Source organism: Stegodyphus dumicola, chromosome 10 (genome assembly GCF_044657685.1).
Source record: "Stegodyphus dumicola isolate Sdum_Otavi_A_Nest chromosome 10, ASM4465768v1".
In the NCBI taxonomy this organism is placed as follows: Eukaryota; Metazoa; Arthropoda; class Arachnida; order Araneae; family Eresidae; genus Stegodyphus; species Stegodyphus dumicola.
This window is the reverse complement of record NC_140777.1, coordinates 40,755,727-40,781,588: the sequence shown is the minus strand read 5'-3', so window position 1 is coordinate 40,781,588 and position 25,862 is coordinate 40,755,727. Positions and strand designations below refer to the sequence as shown.

Genomic DNA, 25,862 nt, shown 5'->3' with positions numbered 1-25,862 from the left:
AATAATTTCGTGCGATAATACTCATAATAACCCACAAAATTGTACAATTACTACCTTATACAATAATGCAATACGAATAACATCTCTTAATTCAATATAATTCAATTTTCAATACAAAATTTTGTGCACAATACAATGTACAATACAAGTTTTATAATAATAAGCTAACACTTAACTAACTTAGGAAGCTTCTTCTTGGGGTAAAATTGCAATTTTTGTAATTCCACGCTTAATGATGCCCTTTGCTGTCTGTATTTCTACTACTCTAACCTTACCGTCAACTCCAGGAAAAATTCTTGTAATGCGCCCTAACACCCATCTACAGACAGGAAGCTCATCCTCCTTAACTAGTACTAGCATACCTATTTTAATATTCGTTTGTTCTACCTTCCATTTTGAACGCTGTTGTAGTGTGTTTAAATAGTCCCTATGCCAACGATTCCATATCAACTGGACAAATCTGGTAGTTCGTTTCCATCTTGAGAGTCTGTTTTCAGGTATATCAATTAATTCGGGTTCTACTATAGCATTCAAGGGTCTTCCAATGAGAAAATGATCTGGTGTTAATGCCTCTAAATCATTTACATCGGAAGATAAGGGAGTAATAGGGCGAGAATTTAAAACAGACTCTATCTCAGTTACTACAATTAATAACTCCTCGAAAGTCAACCTTGCATTACCTACAATCCGCTTTAAGTGATATTTCACGGATTTTATTCCAGATTCCCATAGTCCACCAAAATTAGGTGTCCGTGGGGGAATAAACTTCCATACTATTCCTTCTTCACCTAAATAATCTGCTAATTTTTTGTCAGGATTTCTAATTAAATTGTTAATTCTCTGCAATTCGGCATTTGCGCCAACGAAGTTTTTTGCGTTGTCTGAGAAAATGATTGAGCATTTTCCGCGCTTAGCAATAAATCTCTTTAAGGTGGCAATAAATGCGTCAGTGGTGAGATCACTCACTAGTTCGAGATGCACTGCCTTTGTTATAAGGCAAATGAAAAGAGCTAAATATACCTTATGAAGAGTTCCTTTCCTCTGTCCCTTGTACCTAATAAAAAATGGACCGCAAAAATCGGTGCCGACATGATTAAAGGGTGAGCTTGGATTTACGCGCTCTGCAGGTAATGACCCCATAATTTGTTCGATAGTGACTGGTTTATTTTTACTACAAATTATACATTCATGGGTAATCTTTCTAGTTAAATTCCTACCTTGTAATGGCCAAAATTTCTGCCTCATAAAACACAATAATGCTTGCGAACCTACGTGTAAATATTTCTGATGATAATGCTCAGCAATCAGCTTAGTTAGTTTGCATTTAACAGGCAAAATTATTTGATGTTTTTGTGAAAACATTACATTGGCCCCTTGTAATCGGCCTCCTATTCTCATTACATTATTTGCATCCAAAAAAGGGTTCAAAGAAAGTAAATTACTTTTATTATTAATGGGTTTACCTTGTGCGAGGGAGTTGTATTCTGAATAAAAACTACATTTTTGAACCTCTCTTACTAAAAAGTATTATGCCTCATTTAACTCCTTTGAACTTACCTCCTGTTCTTCTCTGTGCTCCGTTCTGTTTTGCACCCTAGAGTTCCAAATGAACCTGAAAATATAACTAACAATACGTAATAATTTTAAATAATTGTTAGTGATATCTAGGACATTATCAATAAATTTTGAAGGCAAGGTGCATAAACAAGCAATGTCAGTTCTTTTTCTCAGTTCATTAGAAAATGTCTCTGTTTTTTCTAATTGTTCAAAGTCAATGTTCTTGTTAGGTATGATACCCTCACTCAAGAATGGAGGACCTTTCCACCACAGATCAGCATCATGCAGCTTGTCAAAATTCAGTCCTCGGGAAATAAGGTCTGCCGGGTTCTCCTCTGAACGCACATAATTCCACTGGCATGTCTGTGTTAGGTCTTGGATCTGCAACACTCGATTAGCAACAAAAGTTTTTAGTACATGCGGAGGATTCTGAAGCCATGCTAACACTATGGTTGAGTCACACCACAGACATATTTTACTGATGTCCAATTTCACTAAAGGCACCACCTTTGCAACAAGCTGTGCTAGCAGTACAGCTGCGCAGAGTTCCAGTCGAGGTACTGTCAGCGGTTTTAGTGGAGCTACTCTGGACTTGCTGCAAAGCAAATGTGAAGATAAATTATTGTCACTTCTACAGCGTAAATAGATGGCTACTTCGTATGCGTGTTCTGATGCATCTGAAAATCCATGAATTTATATATCAGAAAAACTATCCTGTAAAACATATCTACTGACTTTCAAATTGTTGATAGATTGCATTGAATCAATAAAAAGTTGCCAATCCTTAATTATCCTTTCGAGTAGCGGATCGTTCCAATCAAGCTTCAATAACCAAAGTCTTTGGATGAAGATTTTTGCTTTTGTTATCCCTGGACCAAGCAGTCCTAATGGATCATAAATGCGAGCAATATCAGACAACACTGTTCTCTTTGTGTAAGTAGTTGGTTTCTTGATCGTTGATTTGTACGAAAAACAATCTATCTTTGGATTCCATAATAATCCTAAAGTTTTGATGCTCTGATCGTCATCGAAATTACTGAAAGAATATTCCTCTTGTCCATCCGGAAACTGCAAAAGATCAGGATGATTAGCACACCATCTGTGCAGACGCATTCCTCCACGTGATAATAGGTTAATCAATTGCGACTGTAATTCTTTAGCCTCTATTAGAGTATGGGCTCCTGTGAGTACGTCATCGACGTAAAAATCCCTTTGTACTACTGGCGCTGCTAACGAAAAATTGTTTTTCTCGTCTTCTGCTAATTGATTAAGTGTGCGTGTTGCTAGATATGGTGATTTGGAAGTACCGTAAGTTATAGTCTTCAGTCTATAGACCTTAACTGGTTCTTCTTCACTACTCTTCCATAAGATGTGTAATAAATCTCTTTGATGTTCTTTAATCAAAATCTGACGATACATTTTTACAATGCCTGCTGTGAAGGCAATTTTATGCGTTCGAAATCTGCAAATAATATCAAATAGTTCGTCTTGAACTAACCTCCATTCAGCAGAATATCGTTTAACGAAATTCCAGTAGTCGTAGGAGCAGTGGCATCGAACACTACCCTAAGTTTAGTGCTAGGTTTCTCAGGTCTGAAAACCCCATGGTGAGGAAGATAATATGAGAAACTAGTGCTATCCCCTTCATCAATTTCTTCGGAATGGTCTAATTCATTATATTCCTTAATGAAATCTTCGTATAAGTGTTTCATTGCGGGATTGCGAGTGAAGCGTTTAAGTAGATAATTCAGTCTTTTGCTAGCGTTTTCTCTCGATTTCCCTAAAAGGCTAAGTCCTTCCTCCTTAATTGGCATTTCACGTACATATCTGCCATCATCTTGCCTCGTGTGTGTACGAAGAAAGTGCTGTTCACAAAATTCCTCTTCCTGACTTTTCACTTTTTTTGCTTCATTAATACCTTCAATCTCCCAAAACCTTCTCATGTTGTCAGATAAATTATCCCCATTTTCCACAAACCCACAATAATTATCAACACTGCCTTGCTGCGGCATGCGTACTGACCCGCTAACGATGTATCCAAAAACTGACTGATGGAGAATCAGGTCTTGCATATTTATTCTATTTGTTCCCAGTAAATCAAAAAATATTTCGTTAGATAATAAAACATGTATTTGACCAGGTTTATAAAACTCTGGATCAGCTAAACCAATGAGTTGCAACTGCTTAACATCAGAAATGTTTATATATCTAGCAGGCGTTACGCGAGTTATTTTTGGAACAACAAAAAATTGTAAGGTACGAATAAAATCTCTAGTAGCGTTAGCGATGGTTGCTATAGCTTTTTCCTTAACACCCATAACTGTACCATTGATACCTGAAATAGAAGCGTTTATTTTTCTTTTCTTCAAATTCAATAACTCAGCACCTTCTTTAGTAATGAAATTATTTTGAGAACCGGAATCCAGCAAGGCTCTCAACGAGATAAATTTTCCATCATTACCCTTAACGAAAATAATTGCAGTTGAAAGTAGAACTTGTTTATTAAGAGAACTGGAAATATTCAACGCAGTACCGTTAATGGACTTTGCTTGGTTGGTTTCATTAGTGTCACTAACCTTTTGGCTGCTTGCCATTGGAGTAAATGTATCAGCATTTGGAGAAAGATTACTGCTTAATTTATTAGTCTTGTTTGTGATCTGATTCGATGTGCCATTTGCTTTATCGAAATTTTCTTCATTTCGATCAAAATGTAAGAGCGAATTGTGAAATTTCTGACATTTTCTGCATGTATTAGAACTTTTACAGTCCTTGATTGTGTGGACCGAAGATAAACAACTGAAACATAGTTTTTTTGTCTTTACAAATTCCAATCGTTTCTTGACTGTTAGATTTAAGAATTGCGCAGATTTCAACAATAAATGATCAGCTTTACAATAAGGACAACTTTTGAATTTTCCGAAAGTGATGTAAGAGCTTTGGTATTAAATGAACGTTTCGATTCCCCATGCGGAGGTTTGTAATGTGATAGGGTGCGAGCGTACTCCTTCAAAAAACATGTCAGTTGTTTAACCGTTCCTATCTCGTCTTTTTTAAGTGACCTTTCCCACCAACACCGAGTATTTCTATCCAACTTTTCAACTAATAAATAAACAATTAACGTGTCTGAAAATTCTTCCATCTTTTGCTCCAATGCTTCCAAGGATCGTAAACATTCATGCACCTTATCGATAAATTTTAAAAGTGACGAAGTAGAATCACTCGTTTGAGGTATAGAAATTAATTTCTTTATGATAGAATTGATCAAATCTTTTTTGTTGCAATAGCGATCAACCAACAGATTCCATGCTATGTCATAATTCGAATCTGAAATTGGAATGGACTGAATAATATTTAAAGCGTCTGCCTTACACGAACTCTTTAAGTATTGCAATTTTTGCGCATTAGTTAATTTGCTATTTTTATGCACAGCTGCAGAAAATAAATCCTCAAATTCAATCCATTCTTCGATTTTCCCACTAAATATTGGAAGAGACAATTTAGACAATTTTATATCCGAAATAATTGTGTCTTTACTCGAACCGTTTTCATTTGAGCAGCTATTCCTTTGAGAACGGATCTCAGAAATTTTTCTTTTAATTTTCAAATGAATTTCATCGAGATTATCTACTACATTTTCCTTTTCCTTAATGAATTCGTCAGTGTCCTTTTCTTCACAATATGCAAATAAAGAATCGAAAATGTTACTTAATTCCTTTTTAAATTCTAATATTTTTGATTCGTATAACTCCAATAAGGAAATATCTGCTACATCCACTGTAGAATTTACCTTATTTTCAAACTTTCTGATACTGCATTTTACTCTGATACTGCATACTTTTTTTTGTTAGCTTTAATTGTTTTCAATTCACTCATCATGAACAAATAAATAATTTATCACTTACCGTGATTGCAGATTTCTCGACAGCAACACCGGAAATGAACGATGACACAGTATCCAATCTTAATTGCGTAATCCACACGAAAACGAAAGAATTCCAAACACTCTATATGAAGCTATGCGTAATACAACCAAACGAAAGTATTCCAAATGTTCTAAAAAGTTAATTTTAGCAACGATATCTTTTACCTGTGGCTCGACGGGCCATAAAGTGTTCATGCTGTGGAAAAATCCCCCAAATGATTTATGTATCGCCGTTAGAGGGCGCTTCGCTTATGAAAAGGAATGTTAGTTTTTAGTTTGCGACGTAGTTAGTTAGCAGTGAACCTTCGATGCAACGAAAGCTGCTTTGTAAATAAAATGATTATTTTTGTAGATTGTTGAAGTATTTCACTTCATTTAGAATTAGAACCACCTTTCGCAATATGGTGCATCGGTGCCGAGAAACTTTGGCCAATTTAGAAGTTTGTGTTTTTTAATTTTGGATATCATTTTATGCGAAGACAGCCAAGGTAAGCCTGTATTTACTACTTTTATATAATATGGAAGATCTTATTGCTAAACTGAAATCGAAACGAAAGGTATTGAGGACCGGAGTGTCCAAGATATTAAAGAAAATTGAAGCCGAACTGAATAAAGATGATAGTAGTATAAATGTAAATGTATTAGAAGAAATTTTAGACCAGTTAAACGAAAAATCAAAATCCTTGAGCAATTTAGACGCTGAAATAGAACGAGAATTAAAAGTCGAAGAAGACGAATTTGAACTTGAAATCTCATCCGCTTTGGAATATGAAGAGAAAATACAAGTGTGGCAGTTTAGAAGAAAGAAAAAGTTGAAAGAGTTGAATAAGTTGGAAAATTCGGACAATGCAAATAGATACACTTCTAATGAAACCGTTACAGAATCGCAAAACGAAAGTAACAAATTCACTCGTCTTCCAAAATTAACGATCTCTAAATTTTATGGTGATTCTTCGGATTGGTTAGAATTCATAGGTCAGTTCGAAAATGCGATTGATAAAAATCCGAATTTATCAAAAATAGAAAAATTAATTTACTTAAAAAGCTTTCTTGGTGGCTCAGCCGCCAAAGCTATTTCTGGTTTCGCTCTCATCGAAAATAATTACGAAGCTGCTCTTGAACTGTTACGTTCCAGATTTGGTCAAAAGAACATCTTAATTAATTCGCATTTAGGACAACTCTTAAGTACTTCACCTGTTAGAAATCCTAATGATATAAACGGATTAAGAAAACTTTTAGATCACGCCGAAGTACAGATAAGAAATCTTGAAGCATTAAAAATAGACTCTGATACCTACGGAAATCTCTTAACGCCTTTAATTTTGAAATTACTTCCTAATGAATTCGTTCTTGATTATAGTCGAAAAATTAAAGACGAAAATTGGGATTTAAAAGGTTTGTTAGCCCTTTTGAGGAACGAAGTATTCAGTAGAGAACGCGCGGCTTCTGTTAATTATAATTCTATAGAAAAATATTCGCGATTGGAAAAGCATTTGCCCTTCAAACATAAACATTCTCCAGCCATAACGAGCAAGCCGTCTACAGTTGAGTTATTAGCGGCGTCATCCGAATTGCAGTGTCTGTTCTGCGGGAACACAAATCATAAATCTGCGGATTGCGAAATTTTAAGTGTAGAAAAGAAAAAGGAGATCTTAAAAAGTGAATCGCGGTGTTTTTTATGTTTAGGTCGGTATCACCGGATCCAAAATTGTAAACAAAAAATAAACTGTGCCTTCTGCTTTAATAAACACTCGAAAGCCATTTGTTATTCATTCCATCAGAAAAAAGATAATGAAAAACCTGAAAAGAAAACGTCGGATTCGAGCGTTATTTCCGCTGTTTCGTCATATAATTCCGATGAAAATAGATCTAATAAAATATTATTACAAACGGCTTCTGCATTGATCCGAAATAATGATAAATCTGAAAATGTCAGAATTCTTTTTGATAATGGCTCAATGAGATCTTTCATAACCAAAGATGTATCTACTAAAATGGAACTTCCGATTGTTAGAAAAGAATCACTTTCTGTTTATTCCTTTGGTGATAAAAGTGCGTTAGAAAAAACCTTTAATGTTGTTAGAGCAAAACTAGAAAATGTAAACGATCCTAATCTTAATATATATATTGAGCTTCTTGAAACCGAAAATATATCCAATACTGTTATCTCTCCTCCAGATTTGAACTTTGCTAAGAAAAATAAAATTTTACAAAATCTACAATTAGCAGATTGTTGTAGAAAAAGTGACAAAATTGATATTCTCATAGGGGTAGATTTCTACTATTCTATAATTACTGGTAAAATTAAAAGAATTTCAAGAAATGTAGTAGCCACAGAATCTTTATTTGGGTGGTGTTTGCAGGGTAAAGTAAATAATGATCATAGTGAATTATTAACTATGAAAGTAATTGTAAATGAAAACTTGATATCAGATCAGTTACAACAGTTTTGGAAGCTAGAAAACTTGGGTTTGGAAAGTGATACTCAAAACGACAAAACTGTTGATTTAGAAATTATGAAATCTTTCGAATCTGATATCAGGTATAAGAACTACAGATACCAAGTAAAATTACCTTGGAAACCGAATTCAAAACATTTAATGGAAGATAATAGGGATATAGCACTTGAAAGATTTAAGAAATTGAGTAACAAATTTAAAATTGATAACTCTTTGTTTGTTCAATACACAGAGGTTTTAAAGGATTACGAGTTAAAACATATTATTGAGCCAGTTCAAGAAGACAATCAAAATGATAAAACCCTATTTTATTTACCTCATAGAGCAGTCATCAGAAATGATAGAGCAACAAGCAAACTAAGAATAGTTTATGATGCTTCAGCCCATAAACCAAAAACACTCTCTCTAAATGACTGTTTATACACTGGTCCGAACCTATATCCTGATATTTTTGATTTATTGATAAAATTTAGACAAAATTCGATAGCCTTTACAGCGGACATTACACAAGCATTCTTACAGATAGAGTTAAATGAAGAAGACAGGGACGTTACACGATTCTTTTGGAAAGATGATCCTAATGATAACAATGAGAGTTTGAAAACCTTTAGATTTACAAGAGTTTTGTTTGGAGTAAAATCTAGTCCCTTTCTCCTAGCTGCTACTATTAAGCATCACCTTAAAAAATATTCAGAAATATATCCTGAAACAGTAGAACTCTTAAACAACTGCCTGTATGTTGATGACATTATTGGTGGTCAACAAAATTTAGAACAAGCCCTGAAAACAAGTTTAGAAATTGTGAACATTTTTAATGAAGCTAGCATGTCACTACATAAGTGGCATACTAATTCCAAAGAACTCAAAGATATTTGGCATCGCAAAGAATTTTCGATGCAAGAATCTCCTGAAGTTGTCCCGATCAAAGTGTTAGGAATTAACTGGGATACGGATAATGATAATTTTTATTTTGACACTCAGCACTTGACAAATTTCATTTCCTCGTCAATCAACTCAAAACGTTTTCTATTGCAAACCGCAGGCCGTATTTTTGATCCTGTCGGATTTTATGGCCCTTTCACTATAAGAATAAAGTGTCTGATTCAGGAAATCTGGTCTGCCAAAATTGATTGGGACGATGAACTGCCACCTGATCTTAGTTGTAAATGGAAAGCCTGGTACGAAGAAATTGAAGAACTGAACCACCTCAGAATTCCCTGCTACTATTTAGAAGGAATATTAGATGCAGATGTGAAACAAATAGAACTCCATAGCTTTCCTGATGCTAGTTTGAAAGCTTATGGATGCGTGGTATATCTGAGAATAGTTTTGAACAATGGAACTTTTCAAACAGTTTTTGTTGCTTCCAAGAGTAGAGTTGCTCCTCTGAAATCCCTTACACTTCCTAGATTGGAGCTTTTGGGTGCGCTTTTATCCGCTAGATTGAGTGATAAAATAGCAAAATCTTTAAAATACGAAGTAATCCCCTTCCACTGGACTGATTCTCAAATAACGTATTTTTGGATTCAGGGATCTCCCGAAAGATTTAAATCTTTCATCAAAAACAGAGTTTATGAAATTCAGAAACTAACTGAAAGCAATAATTGGCATTATTGCCGTGGGAAAGATAAACCCTCCGACATCATATCACGAGGAACTACTGTTGCTAATTTAAGAAATTGTTCACTTTGGTGGTTTGGACCAGAATGGTTGCAAAACAAACATATAGACTGGCCAGTTCAACCGAAGTTTGACGTGGGAAACGATAAGCAACTAGAACTCCGTAGTAAGATATCTGTTTATGACGTTGTTGTGAAAAGAGATGATCAACTATTGGATATAACAAAATTCAGTAATGTGCTGAAATATCTCAGAATTATGGCATGGGTTAGACGTTTCGTTGCTAAGGCAAGAAAACTGCCTGCTAATAGTGGAACATTAAGTGCCTTTGAAATTCAGGACACTGAAATTTTTTGTGTTCGTAAAGCCCAGATGGATTTCTTCACACCTGAAATTAAGGCTCTTCAATCTAACAAGTCAATTTCTCCAAGCTCTGATATATTCAGCTTGGCACCGTTTCTTGATGAAATTAAATTCTTCGAATTAAGGGAAGATTAGAAGAAACCGAATATACAGTTGACGAGAAGCATCCAGTTCTTCTTCCTAAAGATTCCAAATTTACTGAATTAATTGTAAAAAGGGAACATAATAACGTTCTGCATGCGGGAGTTGCAGCAACTTTAGCCAAACTAAGACAGAAATTTTGGATTCCTAAAGGCCGTCAGTTGGTAAAGAAAGTCTTAGGGAACTGTTTAATTTGTCGGAAATACGCAGTAAAACCAGCGAAACAAATGACAGCTCAGTTACCTAAAGATCGAATTGTTGAAACTCCACCTTTCTATGTCACAGGCGTGGATTTCACAGGTCCAGTTTACATCAGGTCTGGAAACGACATTCAGAAATCATACATCGTATTGTTTACGTGCGCTGTTACACGAGCGTTACATCTAGAACTCATTTCCAATATGTCTGCAAACAAATTCATTTTGGCTCTCAGACGTTTCATTTCGAGAAGAGGAAACTGTCGCACCTTTTATTCAGATAACGCGAAAACTTTCAAATATGCTGCCAAAGATTTACAGTATTTTTACAGCATAATTAAAAATACAGAGTTTCAAAATTTTCTAGCAAATGAAGGCTTGACTTGGAAATTTATCGTCGAGCTTGCTCCATGGTGGGGAGCTTTTTATGAACGCCTTATGAAAACCATAAAGGAACCGTTGAAAAAGATATTAGGCAGAGCTCAACTGAATTTTGAAGAATTTATGACTGTGTTGACAGAGGTCGAAAATATTGTGAATAGACGTCCTTTGACCTACGTTTACAACGATTTACATGAACCTGAACCGCTTGCACCGGCTGATTTTCTATTGATCGGACATAAGGATGAATATCCATACAACTTTGCTGAGATCCTGAATAACTCTCCAACAAGAAAGAGTCTAATAAAACGAAAAGAATATCAGACAACACTTATAAAAAAGTTCTGGAAAAAATGGAAAAATCAGTATCTTCTTGAGTTAAGAAATGCTCACTTCTTCGGTACACCAGAAGCCAAGAAAAATCTTAAAATTGGTGATATAGTTTTACTTGAAGGAACAACTAAATCTAAGTTCCTCTGGGATTTAGGTCGAGTAATTCAAATCTTCAAAGGACGTGATGGTCTTGTACGATCATGTGCGGTAAAAACTAAAAAAGGGGACTTTAAGAGACCTGTACAATTGATATACCCCCTTGAACTATCAGACTGAAAATGAACTAAATTTGTAACCTTTTAATTTTACTTCTTGTATTTCATATTCACTAACATTAATTTTAGATAATTAGTTTAGTTATTACTAATAATTTACTGTTTGTAATTTGAATTAATATTTACGTATTGAGTAACATTTGAGTTGATGCAGTTAACTATATTTGTTTATTTTATAGAATTTCCTTTTGCAGTTTATATTTACATCAGTTGAATGTATTTGATATGTAAGTTGCTTTCTTATATTTTATTATTTGTATGCTGAAATAGTGATAATTTTTGCAGAAATTATCAGGTGGGGAGTGTGGAAAAATCCCCCAAATGATTTATGTATCGCCGTTAGAGGGCGCTTCGCTTCTGAAAAGGAATGTTAGTTTTTAGTTTGCGACGTAGTTAGTTAGCAGTGAACCTTCGATGCAACGAAAGTTGCTTTGTAAATAAAATGATTATTTTTGTAGATTGTTGAAGTATTTCACTTCATTTAGAATTAGAACCACCTTTCGCAATACATGCGATGGGTGCGTTGTTATACAACAATTTCAAATTAACTAGAAGTGGACTGTACTAAATATTTTATTCGACAACTTTAATCAAATGCGTGCCATTTTACAAGCGATGACTTACTACTAACAACAACAGCAATAAAAAATAAAACTGAGTAAGCGTTTACAGGGTTGCTGTAATGAACATGTGCGCCATGCAAGGCGCCAAGAAGAGAAAAAATGACGTAATCTTACAGTTAAATAGTCTTAATGACTTAACAGTATGAATTTTAAAAAAATACAATATACATAATCAAATAACAAGAAGACAACTTAAAAGAAATGATAACTAGTCTATTTAACTAGCATGTACAGAGTTTCTACTTAAGCAGTTTACATTTAAGTTGTCACTTCCCTTTCCCTTATGATGTATCGTAAAATTATAAGATTGCAAGGCTAAGGCCCAGCGTAATAATCGACCATTTCTACCTGCATTATTTTTTTAGCCATACTAGGGGATTATGGTCCGTTTGAATTGAAAATTTAGTCTGCCCATCTATATACCCTTTCAGTTTTTTTATTCCATACAGAATTGCGGCACACTCTTTTTCAGTGGTGGAATACTTCCGCTCACTATCAGTAAATTTTTTACTGAGATACAATATGGGATGTTCTTTTCCTTTATCATCCTTTTGGGCTAAAACAACACCATATCCTTGATCTGACGCGTCTGTCTGTAGTATAAATGGTTTAGAAAAATCGGGTGCATGTAGCACAGGCCTACAAGATAGCTTTCCTTTTAAGGATTTGAATGATTCATTACATTCATCATTCCAAACAATTTTACCCTTTTTGTTATTCCCTTTTAACAAATCTGTCAAAGGTGCGGCTATAGCAGAAAACATAGGTATATATTGTCTGTAGTATCCAGGTAACCCTAAAAAAGCTCTAATCTCAGTTTTAGTTGTGGGAACAGGAACATTTTGAACCGCCTCGATTTTTAGTTCTGCTGGAGAGCGTTTTCCTCGACCTACTATGTGACCGAGATATTGCACTTCTTCTTGTGCAAACTTGCACTTAGAGGGTTTAATAGTTAAATTGGCTTTTCTTATTTTTTCTAAAATTTCATGTGAATGTTGTAAATGTTCCTCCCACGTTTCAGAAAAAATAGCAATATCATCTAAATAAGGGGTAGCATATTTCTCACATCCGCACAATATTTCGCTCATCTTTTTACTAAAATAATAAGGAGCATTTTTAAGCCCAAATGGCATTCGCAAAGGCCTATATACGCCAAAATTTGTAGCAAATGCAGCAATTTTCTGCGCCCTAGGGGTCAGCGGAATTTGCCAATAACCTTTCGTTAAGTCTATCAAGGTGATAAATTTGGCTGCTGCAATAGTTTCAACACGTTGCTCTATATTGGGGATCGGATAGAACTCAGTACGAGTTATTTCGTTTAACTTTCTGTAATCAATACACGGCCTAGGATCCCTACCTGGTGCTTCAACAAGGATCATGGGTGAAGTATACTCAGAGGGTCCTGGTTCAATAATCTTGTATTTTAACATTTTTTCAATCTCGACTTTAAGAATTTCGTTCTGTCGATTTGTCATTCTATAAGGCTTATGCTGTACGCGTTTGTCACTGATTAGTTCGATATCATGTTCGACTAAATTTGTTTTCCCTGGAATATTCGAAAATATAGCAGAAAACTTTACCAACAACTTTCCCAACTGCAGGATTTGTTCATCACTAAGTCTTTCTTTAAGATTATCTTTTGCTATTATTTCATTAAAATCAAACACATTGGGGTCGGTTAACATATAAGGAAAATCCTCCTCTAATTCCGAGGGTTCAACTATCTCCTCGTTGTCAAGGAGCACCATATTGAAAAGTTCAGGTCTCTTATGATAAGGTTTTAACATATTGATACGATACACTTTATTCCCTTCCTGATTCCCTTCAAAACTAACCGCATAGTTTGTTTCTGATAATCTTTTCTCTATTTTTCCCGGCCCTTTCCATTGAGGAGCGAGTTTATGGGGTTGGTTCACTGCTAATACTAATACAGAATCTCCTTGCTGGAATTCCCTTTTCACGGCATTTTTGTCATACCATTTCTTCCTTTTGTCTCTCACCTCTTCCATTTTCTCTGTAGCTAATTCTCTACTTTTCTTTAACCTATTGATTAATTCGAAAACATATTCTATTACGGTATTTTCTTTTTCCTGAGGATCTAACCATTTCTCATACAATAATGCGACAGGTGTCCTGAGGTTGGTCCCGTACACTAATTCAGCTGGACTAAATCCTGTACTATCATGCGTTACTGTCCGCAGAGCAAAGAGAGCGGCAGGTACTTGTACTTCCCAATTTGGGGCAGCTTCAATACATAATACCTTTAAGACCCTTTTTATTGACCTATGGAACCGTTCTACAGGATTGCTCTGGGGGTGGTAAACCGAACTTCTGGAAATTTTTATACCAAACCTCTTCAAAAATTCAACGGTTAAGCGACTCATGAAAGATTTTCCTTGATCAGTTTGAACCTCCCTTAGAAAACCCATCCGACTAAATACCTGCAAGAGTGCACTTATAACAGATTTCGACGTTATATCCGGTACCGGGAAGGCGTCAGGATATTTAGATGCTAAGCACATAACTGTAATAAGATATTTATTACCTTCAGTAGATGTAGGCATAGGCCCGCAAGCATCTACATTAACCTTACTAAAGACTTCCGATATCACAGGTACTATTACCAACGGTGCCTTCTTTTTGTCATTTGTTTTTCCTACACGTTGACAGGAGTCGCATGTTTTAACGAATTCCTCAATGTCTTTATAACAATTTGGCCAGAAAAAATGTCTTAGTAACCGGTCTTTTGTTTTCAGAACTCCTAAGTGACCTGAAGTTCCTTCATGACAAATTGCTTTAATTTGCTCTCTGAGGTTTTCTGGAACAACAATTAAATGTTCTTCTCCTCCTAACTTATTTACCTTCTTTTTTACTAAAACCCCATTTTTAATCCCATAACTTGTTTTACTTCCGCTTTTTACTAGTTCTAATAAAGGGGCAAGTTCTTTACTTTTTTGTTGTTCATCAATGAAAGTACTTGAGTTAATTTGAATTGCAGGACTTGTGGGGACACAAAGGTCGACAGGAGGCAATATCTCTCCGTTTTCTGACCTCTCACGAGCATCGTCCTCCTCTTCCAATTCTAACTCATTCTGCTCAGAATTTTGATTCGTCTCACATAAATTTTCCGCTTCCTTAAATTGTCGTGATTGAGATCGAGTAACGACCGCATTAACATTACCGACATACGACGAATAAGTTTTCTCAGTTCCTCTGAGAAGAGCCGCTGTCTGGTTGCCTAATATATATCGTCCTTGGTCTAAGTGGTCTCCTATAACAGCTGCTTTGGTGGTTACTGTACCCAAATCGCATTCAATATCTACTTCAGCAACAGGTAAACAAGTCATATGATCATCCAACAAATGTCGAACCCACACGTGTTCTCCCTTCATTCGATCTATGTCTACATATTTCTGACAAATAATATCTACCGTTGCTCCTGTATCTCTTAGAACAGGTACTTCAAAACCATTCACTCTTCCATTTAACGTATAGGGATCTAACAGATTCTTTTCTGATCTCCCGCTTATCCGATACAAATCTGCCTTTTTAGTTTTAAAATTAGGGCAGTGAGGACGTAAATAGTCAAAAGATCCACATTCATAGCACTGGAGTCTTTTTCTCCTATCAAAATTCGAGTCCGATTTTTTCCCAACATTGCGTGCATCATCATCTTTTTAAAATTGTGTGCCCTGAGGGTTTTTTCTATTTTTGAAAACGTTACCAGTGGACTGAAAAACACCCATTTGTCTATATTTTCGTTTTCTTTTCGCCCAATTTCGTTTTCCCAACCATCGTCTTTTTCGCATCTTCAAATTTCTCTATTTTACCCACCAACAGTTTTGGTGAAGTGATCGTGCACCATTCATCTATAAAATGTTCCTTAAACTCATTAGGCGTGCGCCTTTTAATCTGATCTACCAACATTAAATCCTTGAGTTGCTCAAATGTTTCGATTTTTAATCCCTTAAGCCACCCATCTAAAAATGTCTTAATTTCGTGATAAAAATCGTACCACGTAGAATCCGGATTTTTCCGAGTCTTAACAAGAAGTTGCCGAAACTTCTCCGCACTTAATTTAAATCTTTTATGTAGTAATTCTTTAATATGTTGGTAATCTCTAGCCTGTTCTTCAGGTTCCCTAGCAATTATATTATTTACCTCAACCGGAAGGACACCAATGAGATATGACACCCATTGATCCGTGGGCAATTTTAGAACTTTAGCTTACCTCTCAAAAAGTTCTAAGAATAAACTGATATCATCAGTTTTTAAATTAAACTTGGGCATAAGTTTCTGAAAATTCTGATTAAATACCGTTTCACCTCCAGGTTTAGCAGATTCAGTGTTCTGTTTTGCTTTAAGGCATTCTAGTTCTAACTGTTGCTTTTCAATTTCTTTATTTTGCTGTAGTATCTGAAATTCCCTCTCCCTAGCTTCCTGTTCTAACTGTAATTCTTTCGCTCTTGTTTGCTTCTCTAAGTTTTCCTTTTCTATCCTATCAGTCATAATACTTTCTAACAAATTTTTAACAAATTCTTCCTCATAATTTTTACTATTCGTTATTAACTGTTTTAAATCTATCACTTTCATATCTTCTAAAGCTATTTCCCCAAGTTCTGAAGCGACAAGGAATAGATCCCTTTTCTTAGCTTTTCCCAAAAATGCCATTTTCACAAAAGTAATTGCTCAAAACAAATATGAACTCAAATAGTTATTCACAAATAATACACATAAAAATATATCAGAGATATAAAAAACACTTTCTTCTTACTTACAAAATTAGGCAAACAAAAATAAAAGGTTAATAAAAGCATTAATCACTGTGGATTTATTTCCATTCAAACATAAAACGAATAAACAACCTTACTGAATACTTCGTATAAAAAATTAATAACAAATTCTTTTCATTTAGTACAGCCAGACAGAAAAAAAACCAGAGTGGCGCCAATAAATATAAACACCTTTAATTAATTATCGTTTTCATGACAGCTACTTCCGTTGGCAATCCACATGGCCAACGCAATTACTACGTAAATTCGATAGGCGCAGGTTTAAATCAGAACACTATTAGAACATTTCTTTACTGCTCAAAGTTTTAAAATTAAAAATGAAATGATAGAATTTAATATTCTACTTATCAAAAAATACACATCATATTAAAATACAGCACTGGTGTGCTTTCATGAGAAAACCAATGTAACAAGTTTTTAATATATTCAACAACTTATTTCTTTCACAAGAATTTAACATAAATTTTCTTCTAATGACTTAGAAATGAAAATTGCAATATTGTACTGATGTGCTTTCACATATACACAAAATAAACAGTTCAGATTCTATCACACCAATTTATAACGAAACGTTAAACATAAATACACTGATGTGCTGTTTATTTACGGGAATGGATTTTTCCCATTATCATACAAAAGAAAAATATCTCGTTAGATATATAAATGTAACACTTTGATTGTTCTAAAAAAACTCTTATGCACTGACGTGCTATAAAATACACTGATGTGCTACGTGTTAATGGGAAAATGTTTTTCCCGAATATACCACAAAAGGAAAATATCTTGTTAGATATACTATATACCAAACACAGTGAGTGTTTAAAACTCTTATGCACTGATGTGCTACTTCTGCTTTGGGAATTGATTTCCCGAATAAGTAATAAATAACTACATTATACACTTCAGGCCTGGAAATGAATATTGTGGAGAACACATACCTGGTCTCTTGTCACACAAATCTCGGTGGAACCTCCAATTTTTTATTTTCTTTTGTCTGTGACGTCGTGGATGCTTCAGTGGGAACGGAATCAACACTGGTATTGGTGATGAATCACTTTAATTACACAACATAAGACAGATACAACATTTAATTAATACATTTAGAAAAACTTGAGTACATATCCGAGTTGGTGACACGATCAGAGACGTTAACGAAGATAGCACTCGTCATCACTGGACAAATTTAGTCTCCACACCTCAGCTCGCTGGCGGAACTTCCCAAAACTCTCTTCTCTGACAGGCGTCTCAACAGAAGTCTCATCTCTTTACGCATGCGTATTCCTCAGTTAAGTCGTTGCCATTCACAGTTCTTTAAAATATGAATTAAAAATGAATTATAGTCCTCGTAGTGTGATCTCTAGTCGAGAGCATCATAGATCTTTCTAGTAGAGAGTTCAGGAGCGTTCTTTACAATACGTTTTCTGTCTGTACTTCCTCGAATAGATCTCTTCCACAACTCCAACAACAGCTCACAACTTCAACAACCATCAACAACTCACAAGTATGAAAACTTGCTCCATCACAAGTGCTTCTAAAAATTGTGAAATTATGGGACAAAATATAGCTTGACAGTATGGGACTTGGATATATTTTGTCCCGTAATTTCAGAATTTTGTTACAAGAAAAATGCTCTAACGCATTATACACGAGGAATGATAGTTCTTAGTAGGCCAACATGCCCATAGTTCTAAACAGGAAAGATTGTCCTCTCTTCTTAGGAAACCACCTTATATATCTATGTTTACTTGCGCTGAACTCCCAGGGGGAAGGGGAGATTCTTCCACTCATATATAACAAAGTGTCCATCTCCTGATCCTGGTGAAAAGACTTCTTTTACCTCTTTGTCCACGGGAGTGACCCTCGAAAACCGGCTGCAACCGGAATTATTAACAAAGGAACAGGATTTTTACCCTGATGAAAATTATTACACTCTGAAATCACTTATCCTAGACAAAGACTCTTTATGCCACCTTATCACAGTATAGAACAATTTTAAAAAGTTACGTAATTCCCGAATTGCAGCAGCGAGATATCGTTAATAACACTGTATGAATGCAAGTTAGTGCTCCTCCAAACGTCGCCACATATGTTCGGCAAGAGCTGCAACGGTACTCTGGAGTTACAGTCATCTTCCGTAAATTTGTAGTTTCGTGGGCACCACGATTCCCCGCCTGGTTATGGGGATGGATCCCCAACCTGAACCTCCGATGGATTTCTGGTTATGGGTTACTTGAAATCTAAAATGTACACATGAAATCTACAAGATTTGTCAGAACTCAATGATGCCATAAAACGAAGCTCTACAGATTCCTCTTGCCATGTTAGCTCGTCATTGCTGTCAACAGTCTCCCACATGTAATGCATTATTGCCTGCAAAGCTGGGAACATTGAAAAACTTGCAGTTACAAAAGAAGTTTCTTTTCCTCTCCGCTCATGTGACGTGATTGGTCCTTTACATTGTTCTTTTTAGCAAATGTTTTAGCCTGCAATTTTCTTCACTCATGTATCGTTCTAACGCCATTTATGCTTTTTCATTGTGCTGACCAATATGAGAGGAAAGTTTCGAAATTTATTTACTCTCACCGTAACTGTTAGAGTTCTATTGTTTTAAATCATCACAATCTCGAGCGCATGTCTTCAAATAACAATATCTGAAAGTTCATTTCGATTGTTTGAGCGGACAGGCCGCTAGGAGTTCATATGTTAGGGAAGTTTTTATTTATTTATTTATTTATTTATTTTTTTACGATCACCATGTATCTATGAGAGGGTCGCATGCGACTTCAAAATCGGAATCCAAATTCTTTAGATTTTCTTGTTTCCCTTCTGTGTCAGCTACTTCAAAACTGACTAAAAGCTTTCATTTTCATTTAATATATTTACTCTCTTCTGCATTAATCAAAGAGAAAAGGGGAAACGTAAAAACCTCCTATTTACTTTCAACTTTCATTTTGCATACTTTTCTCCTTCTGTGCTCAATTAAGACTTCCTAGATATTACTTTTGTGCTACTTTCAGACTGAATGAAAGTGAAAGCGTAGACTTTTCTTTCATCGAAAGTATAAAATAGTTAACAAAAATTTAATATTCCCTTATTTGTCTTCATATAGATAGTTATTTTCACGCTCGAGTGTGGACTAAACGATATTCGTTACGAACTAGAAGTAAATTTTTCTGAAGCAGGGTGACGAACGTACTGAAGAGAGAGCTAAGTTAGGTAATTATGGATGCCTAGCAAATCTTAAAATTATGTTCAGCATTTTCATTATACATATTACATTCCAAAGATCACGCTGTTGCGAAAAATGCATATAATCAGCTTGTCTGTGCATTTTTATTATAAATGCGTAGATGGCATGTAGACTACAATATATATGGTATATACACTTAAGTGGGAAAAATGTTTTGTATATTTATTACTTGCAACTTGGAGAGAGAACAAAAGCATCATAGATGCTGATTCAAGATAACCTCTTAATATTCCTACCTGAAGAGTAATGCTGTCCCAGAACAGATGTTTTAGATTCTGCAATTTGTTTTACAGAATGGATATCTCTGGATAAAGAACTCCAGTATTTAGTTTTGATATCTACTGCTATTTTTAGGGAAATAATTTATACTTGTAGGAAATAATTTATACTTGTAGGCTGCATTATCTAGTAGACATTCTAAGTAAGGAACACTTAATTTGAGATCAGTAATATTTTTTTTTCATATTTGATCTCTACAACTTTAAAGATATATAGTACATGATTTAAGTAGAGATACATAGCCAGTTCAATAAAGACATCTTTAAAGAATTTATCCGAAAATATCTTTAAAAATTTATTCATTTGAAGAAAGACAGTTATAAAAGGAACTAATTTTGAGAAACTAAAGATATGCTAACCGCTTTGTTTTACATTAGAACAAACAGCATTTATTCTATTCTTTCCAAAACAACATGAGGCCCACCAGCGGCCGAGCGGTAAAGACGCTGAACACTGGTAGTTCGGTCCGAGGTTCGAATCCCGCGAACGGGCTGGCTGCATGGGCGTTTTCGTGGTTTTCCCCATGTGTAACGTGTATACGAGCCAGTTTCCCTTAGAAAGTCCTCCACGAAAGGCATCCCTCCCCATAGGCAGATAGCCCTAGTGTGCTTTGCCATAATTAAATACACCACACCACACCACACCAAAACAACATGAAATCTAATGTTTATTATTGTTTAATGTAAAAATATCAAAATAATCTGAAACATACCATTTTGATATTGTTTCATGTAAAAAATATCAAAATAATCTGAAACATGCCATTTTGAAAGAATGTGGCAAAGGAAAATTCTGCACTGTCACCAATAATACTTTAGTTCATATTTGGATCAGATTCATCATATACGAAGACCCTGTTCACTTCCATGATGGCTTCTGCCAAAGAAAGAAATAAACTTTGAAAGAAAATGTGAATGTTATTGAAAATTTTGATCAAGGTAAATTTAATAGTCCCCAGAGAGATAATTTGTGTTCAGTAAGTCTTAAATATATATATATATATATATAATTGGAAGTAACCGAATCTTTAGATATGAAAATTTTAATACTTCAAATGAGTGGCTAATCTACCAGTGGCCGAGGAGCGGTAAAGTCGCTAAGCACATAGTTCGGTCAGGTGTGAGAATCTCCGCGAACGGGTTGGGTGTAAGGGCATTTTCGTGATTTTTCTCATGTGTTATGTGTATGCAAATCAGTTTCTTTTAGAAAGTCCTCCATTCCCTTAGGCAGATAACCCTCGAGTACTTTGCCTAGTTAAATTTTAAAAAAATGGATTGGCTAAAAAAGCTTTATCTTGCATCATAACATTTCATTCAAAATTTTTTCCGTCCTACGTTTTTAACTGCAATTAGTAGAAGACTGAATGAAAAGCTACATATACTTTATGAAACGTATGCTATAAAAATCAGTTTTAATTTAGAAGAAACCAGATTATTTTGTTGAGTTCTTTTCAAGAAGACCATTTGTTTTAATGATGAAAAATGCATTAGAAGAAAAGCATGAAAAGAGCTGTTTCATAATGACATGTTACAATAAGAGAGAGAGTTCATAAAGCCACTTGTAACTGGAAAAGCAAAAAACTCTTTGATGCTTCCAGGGCAGCCTTCAAATGTTTTGAGTACAATATGAAAATTAAATCAAACATTCTGCATAAATCGTGGAATAATGTCACACTGGTTTATTTCTTTCGATACGCTATATTTAAAGAAAAATAGTAAAATTTTGCTATTAATGTTTTCTCTTCTCCGGAAAGAGAGAATTTATATGCTCGAGAGGGAAAGTCCCCATGCTTCCACCCTATTTTGAAAATAATTCGGTCCGAATGGCGCATGCGTGTTTGCGCTCATGGTCGCGGATGAAGTAGTCGATCTACAGTCTTGGCATTTGCTTGCTTTCTTCATTACGTTGTAATCTCAGGGCCAGATTAAGAATTTTAGAGGCCCTAAGCAGTTAAAAGATTTTGGTGTCCCCACATATGTCTACGTTTGCTGTTACTTCATTCCTTCTCTCTTCAGTTTTATTTTAGCTGCATCATGTGTTGCACGTCTCACAGTGAACACTAGCTCTGAAAGATTAACGCAATAAAGAACGTCTACCCAAGGTTACTTTGGTGATTCCTAAAATGAAGAAGTAGACGACACATAAGAAACATAATTTAATTACGCGAAACCTACACTAAACAAACATTTTTCTGACTACATCTCGTTGCTAAGGAAATTGCATAGCTCTCTAAATTCTAGAGATTTTAAAAGTATCAGTTCATCACGCGACGTCAGTCCTTAACATGTCTTATTGGCGAGTGAAATGATGCCATTCGCAATATATTCCCTCCTTACTCAAAACAGTCACTTGAAAACTTGAATTCAGTTTCTGCAATTTCTTGGGAGCACGACCAGATTGAGAAAACCCCTATTGTCTTTCTTTCCTTGTTTGCTGAAAATTTGTTTCCATGACATGAAATCTTTCCCAGTAACTACGACAATATTTGGTAATTTCACTGAAATATTTAGCCATTTAATAATTTTGTGAAATGTTAAATATCCTTCGAAGTATATCAGAACTGCAAATCTTTTCTAAAATTCTACACTAAAGGTGAAATATGTATTAGAATTATCCATTGCTAATTTAAATCACAATAAAGTATAAGTTTTGGGTATATGAATGCAAAGGCGTTCCTAATCCCATTTCTAGTTATTAAAAGTGTTTCAGGAAAACATCTCACAATTTTTAAAGAATTTTTTCATTTTGTTTCAAATGGACGAACACTTGCACTTTAATGCATTCATTGGCAATGGACACTATCCATTAATCATATAGCTGTCTCGTCACCGAGAACTTTGTCCAAGGTGCTCCACAGTAATCAACTGATTTTACACGTTCGAGAATGGGTAAGTTCCGTTCCAGTTTTGATGGAGAGCCGCCGGGGGACGGGTATGGGTGTTTTTCAGCCCCTTCTCGTACTATGAAGTTACTTGAGAGGACTTTCGATTTGCAATGCATTTTGAGTGTCCCTCATACCGCACAAATACTACACATTTCCAAACATCAATGCCATCTATGAGATTCGGCTCCGGGCCGAACGATACAACAGCTAGAACCACTAACCTTTATATAGATTAGGGCGGTATTAAACTTTTATAGAAGTTTCTCAAACAGCTAATGTTTCAGAAGACCTACTCTCAGACTGTGATCCTTGAACCCAAGCCAGCTTGTGAGTTAGCGATCAGGGATCTTCGAGGGAGTTTTCTCACTAAATATTGATTTTCCATTTATATTTAGCAAAGATAGTTTCAGTATCAAGAAATTCATAAAATAAAAACATTCATCCTGGATGAGAATCTGACGACTTTACGCTGAAACCTCTTATAGTAAAAGAAAATTTCGATTCCTATTTTAGGGGAGAAAAGAAAGTTTATCCTGCCATAATTAAAAGTGAGCTTATTTTATCATTTTATAATTCTTTAAACATTTCCTTTTATTCTAGAATTTTATTGTTAGTTCTGTGTAGGAAGAAGGTTTTTAAGGAATCTTAAGATTACATTTGAAAGCAATCAGTCCTGAGTGAACTCTTCCAATTTCACTGTTCATTCCATTCCTTCCACGTTTCGTTCAGTTCCACACATCATCCTGAAATCACTCCGCATTCCCCATCTTATTAATTAAGGTTATTATTAGTGAGAGGTAAGTCTTTTGATCTGATCCCATAAAAGACAGTTTAATTCACCTCTGATCTTAATATCTTATTGTTAACAAACGGCTCTCAGAAATATTATACTATTATAATTTTCAATGAAAATGTTATAATTATAGGTTTTTACTGTTAAAATGTTAACAAGCTTATATATTAAACTTCAGATTCTAATAAATTAGGAAATTTAAATAGCTCTATATCTAAACTCATAATCATCATCATCATTTTCCTTATGTGAAAGAATAGTTAATGGTCCGGTAAACTATACATTATATATATTTTTTCTCTTTTGCCTGAAAATATATAAAAGCTAAGAATAACTACTTTAGAAGACTCAATTAAATGCATTTTGGAAGGGAAGGATGGATAAAAAATCACAAATTCTTTCAAATAAGATCAACTGTTAAGTCTCAGCCTTATACTCTAATTTTAAGGGTATAAAACGTCTTCTGCTACACTCCTGCTAAAAAATTAAACAATAAAGTCTAAAACAAAGGGTACGATTGCAAAAAAGGAGAATTAATACGTACAGTTTACATATGAGGTACAGATTGCATCGCCGAATAGAAATAGAAAACCAAAATTAGCATAAAATGCAATCCGCAGTCACATCACAGTGCCTTAAAAATGAGCATGCCGGATCTATAAGTCAGTTCGCAAGCAGCGATAGTTTCATATAACCCAATATAGCCAAAGCGTAAAGCACGAGCCGAAGACACCATTGGAAAGATTAAATTCGTTGGATGGCTGTCGTGATATTGCAGGCTGTTGCAAGAGAATATGCTGTTGGGCACAATCCGCCTCGTAGTGTCATCAACAGGCTGTAAAATCGTAACCAAAGGGATAAAAAACCCGCAGAAGACTTTGGTTTGGACGCCGGAACATTATCGCTTCCTGTTACCATGTGCAGGACGCCGTAGATCACTAACAGCATTACGGGTGAAGTCATACTTCTCTGCTGCTGCACGACGGCCCATATCACGCCAAACTGTGTGGCGTCGACTGCATGAACTTGGACTGTACGCCCGACGGCCTATGGTTTGGGCTTCTTGTCCCTATCGTATGTCAGAACGCGATTGTATTGGGCCATTGAACATGGCAGTTGAACATCAGAGCATCGTGAATCGTGATTCATTGGGGCTTAGGCATACACCTTCGAAGAGCTTTGATATATCTTTAGGTTTACTTCTTAACCGATGGCGGTAATAAGAAATAAGTGCAAAGAGCCATATAAAAAGAAAAAAATATGGGAAAACAATATGCGTTATCAAAACAGGAGATGAAATTTGCAGGAAAACAAGCCGTCGAGCTGGAGATGGAAACCACGAGTAGAAATGTAGGCATTGGTGCTCTGACGGTCTCTGTTGAGCAGGCAATGAATTTGTAATGTAGAGGAAGTCTATGAAGTTGTCACTGCAAGAGCAGTTACATCGAAACCTGCGCAATGGGGCCATGTACTCTTTATGGATGAACCTCGATTCAACATCCAAAAAATGATTCTCGTAGAAAATGATATGGCCAGAGCTTGGGAGGTACTATCGGGCGCCAAATATCGCCAACAGAGGTCATTATAGCGGAGGAGGCCTACTTGCATGGCTTGGGATAGCAACGAATGGTCGCATTTACCTTTACGTGATTTCCGATGGTTCCGTCGCAACTGTCCGAAATCTCGACGAAATTCGGTAAAAATATATTTCCGCGTGTCCCTTTGCGAAAATTGGCGATTGGGCACCAAGGCACAATTTCAATATGACCGCTACAAAAAAACCAAAATAACAAGTCAAAGAATTGCACAAACTCGGTGTCCATGTACATATCGATCAACAATTTGGCGATAATCCAAGAGACACTCTAAAAGTTTTTTTTGTTTGTATAGATTAATCCGAAATTCTACACCATATTTGCGCCTTTGCATAATGGGTACCGAAACGATATTTATGGACGATAATGCCAGCCTGCATGGAGTGGTGCGGAGTTA

The 25,862-nt window shown here is 35.4% G+C and overlaps 1 protein-coding gene across 1 annotated transcript in view; it reads left to right on the top strand.

Moving 5' to 3' along the window:
* LOC146994945 (uncharacterized) overlaps positions 1-25,862 on the top strand; it is a 132,703-nt gene that overhangs the window by 11,062 nt on the left and 95,779 nt on the right. The gene's annotated exons all lie outside the window — the stretch shown is intronic.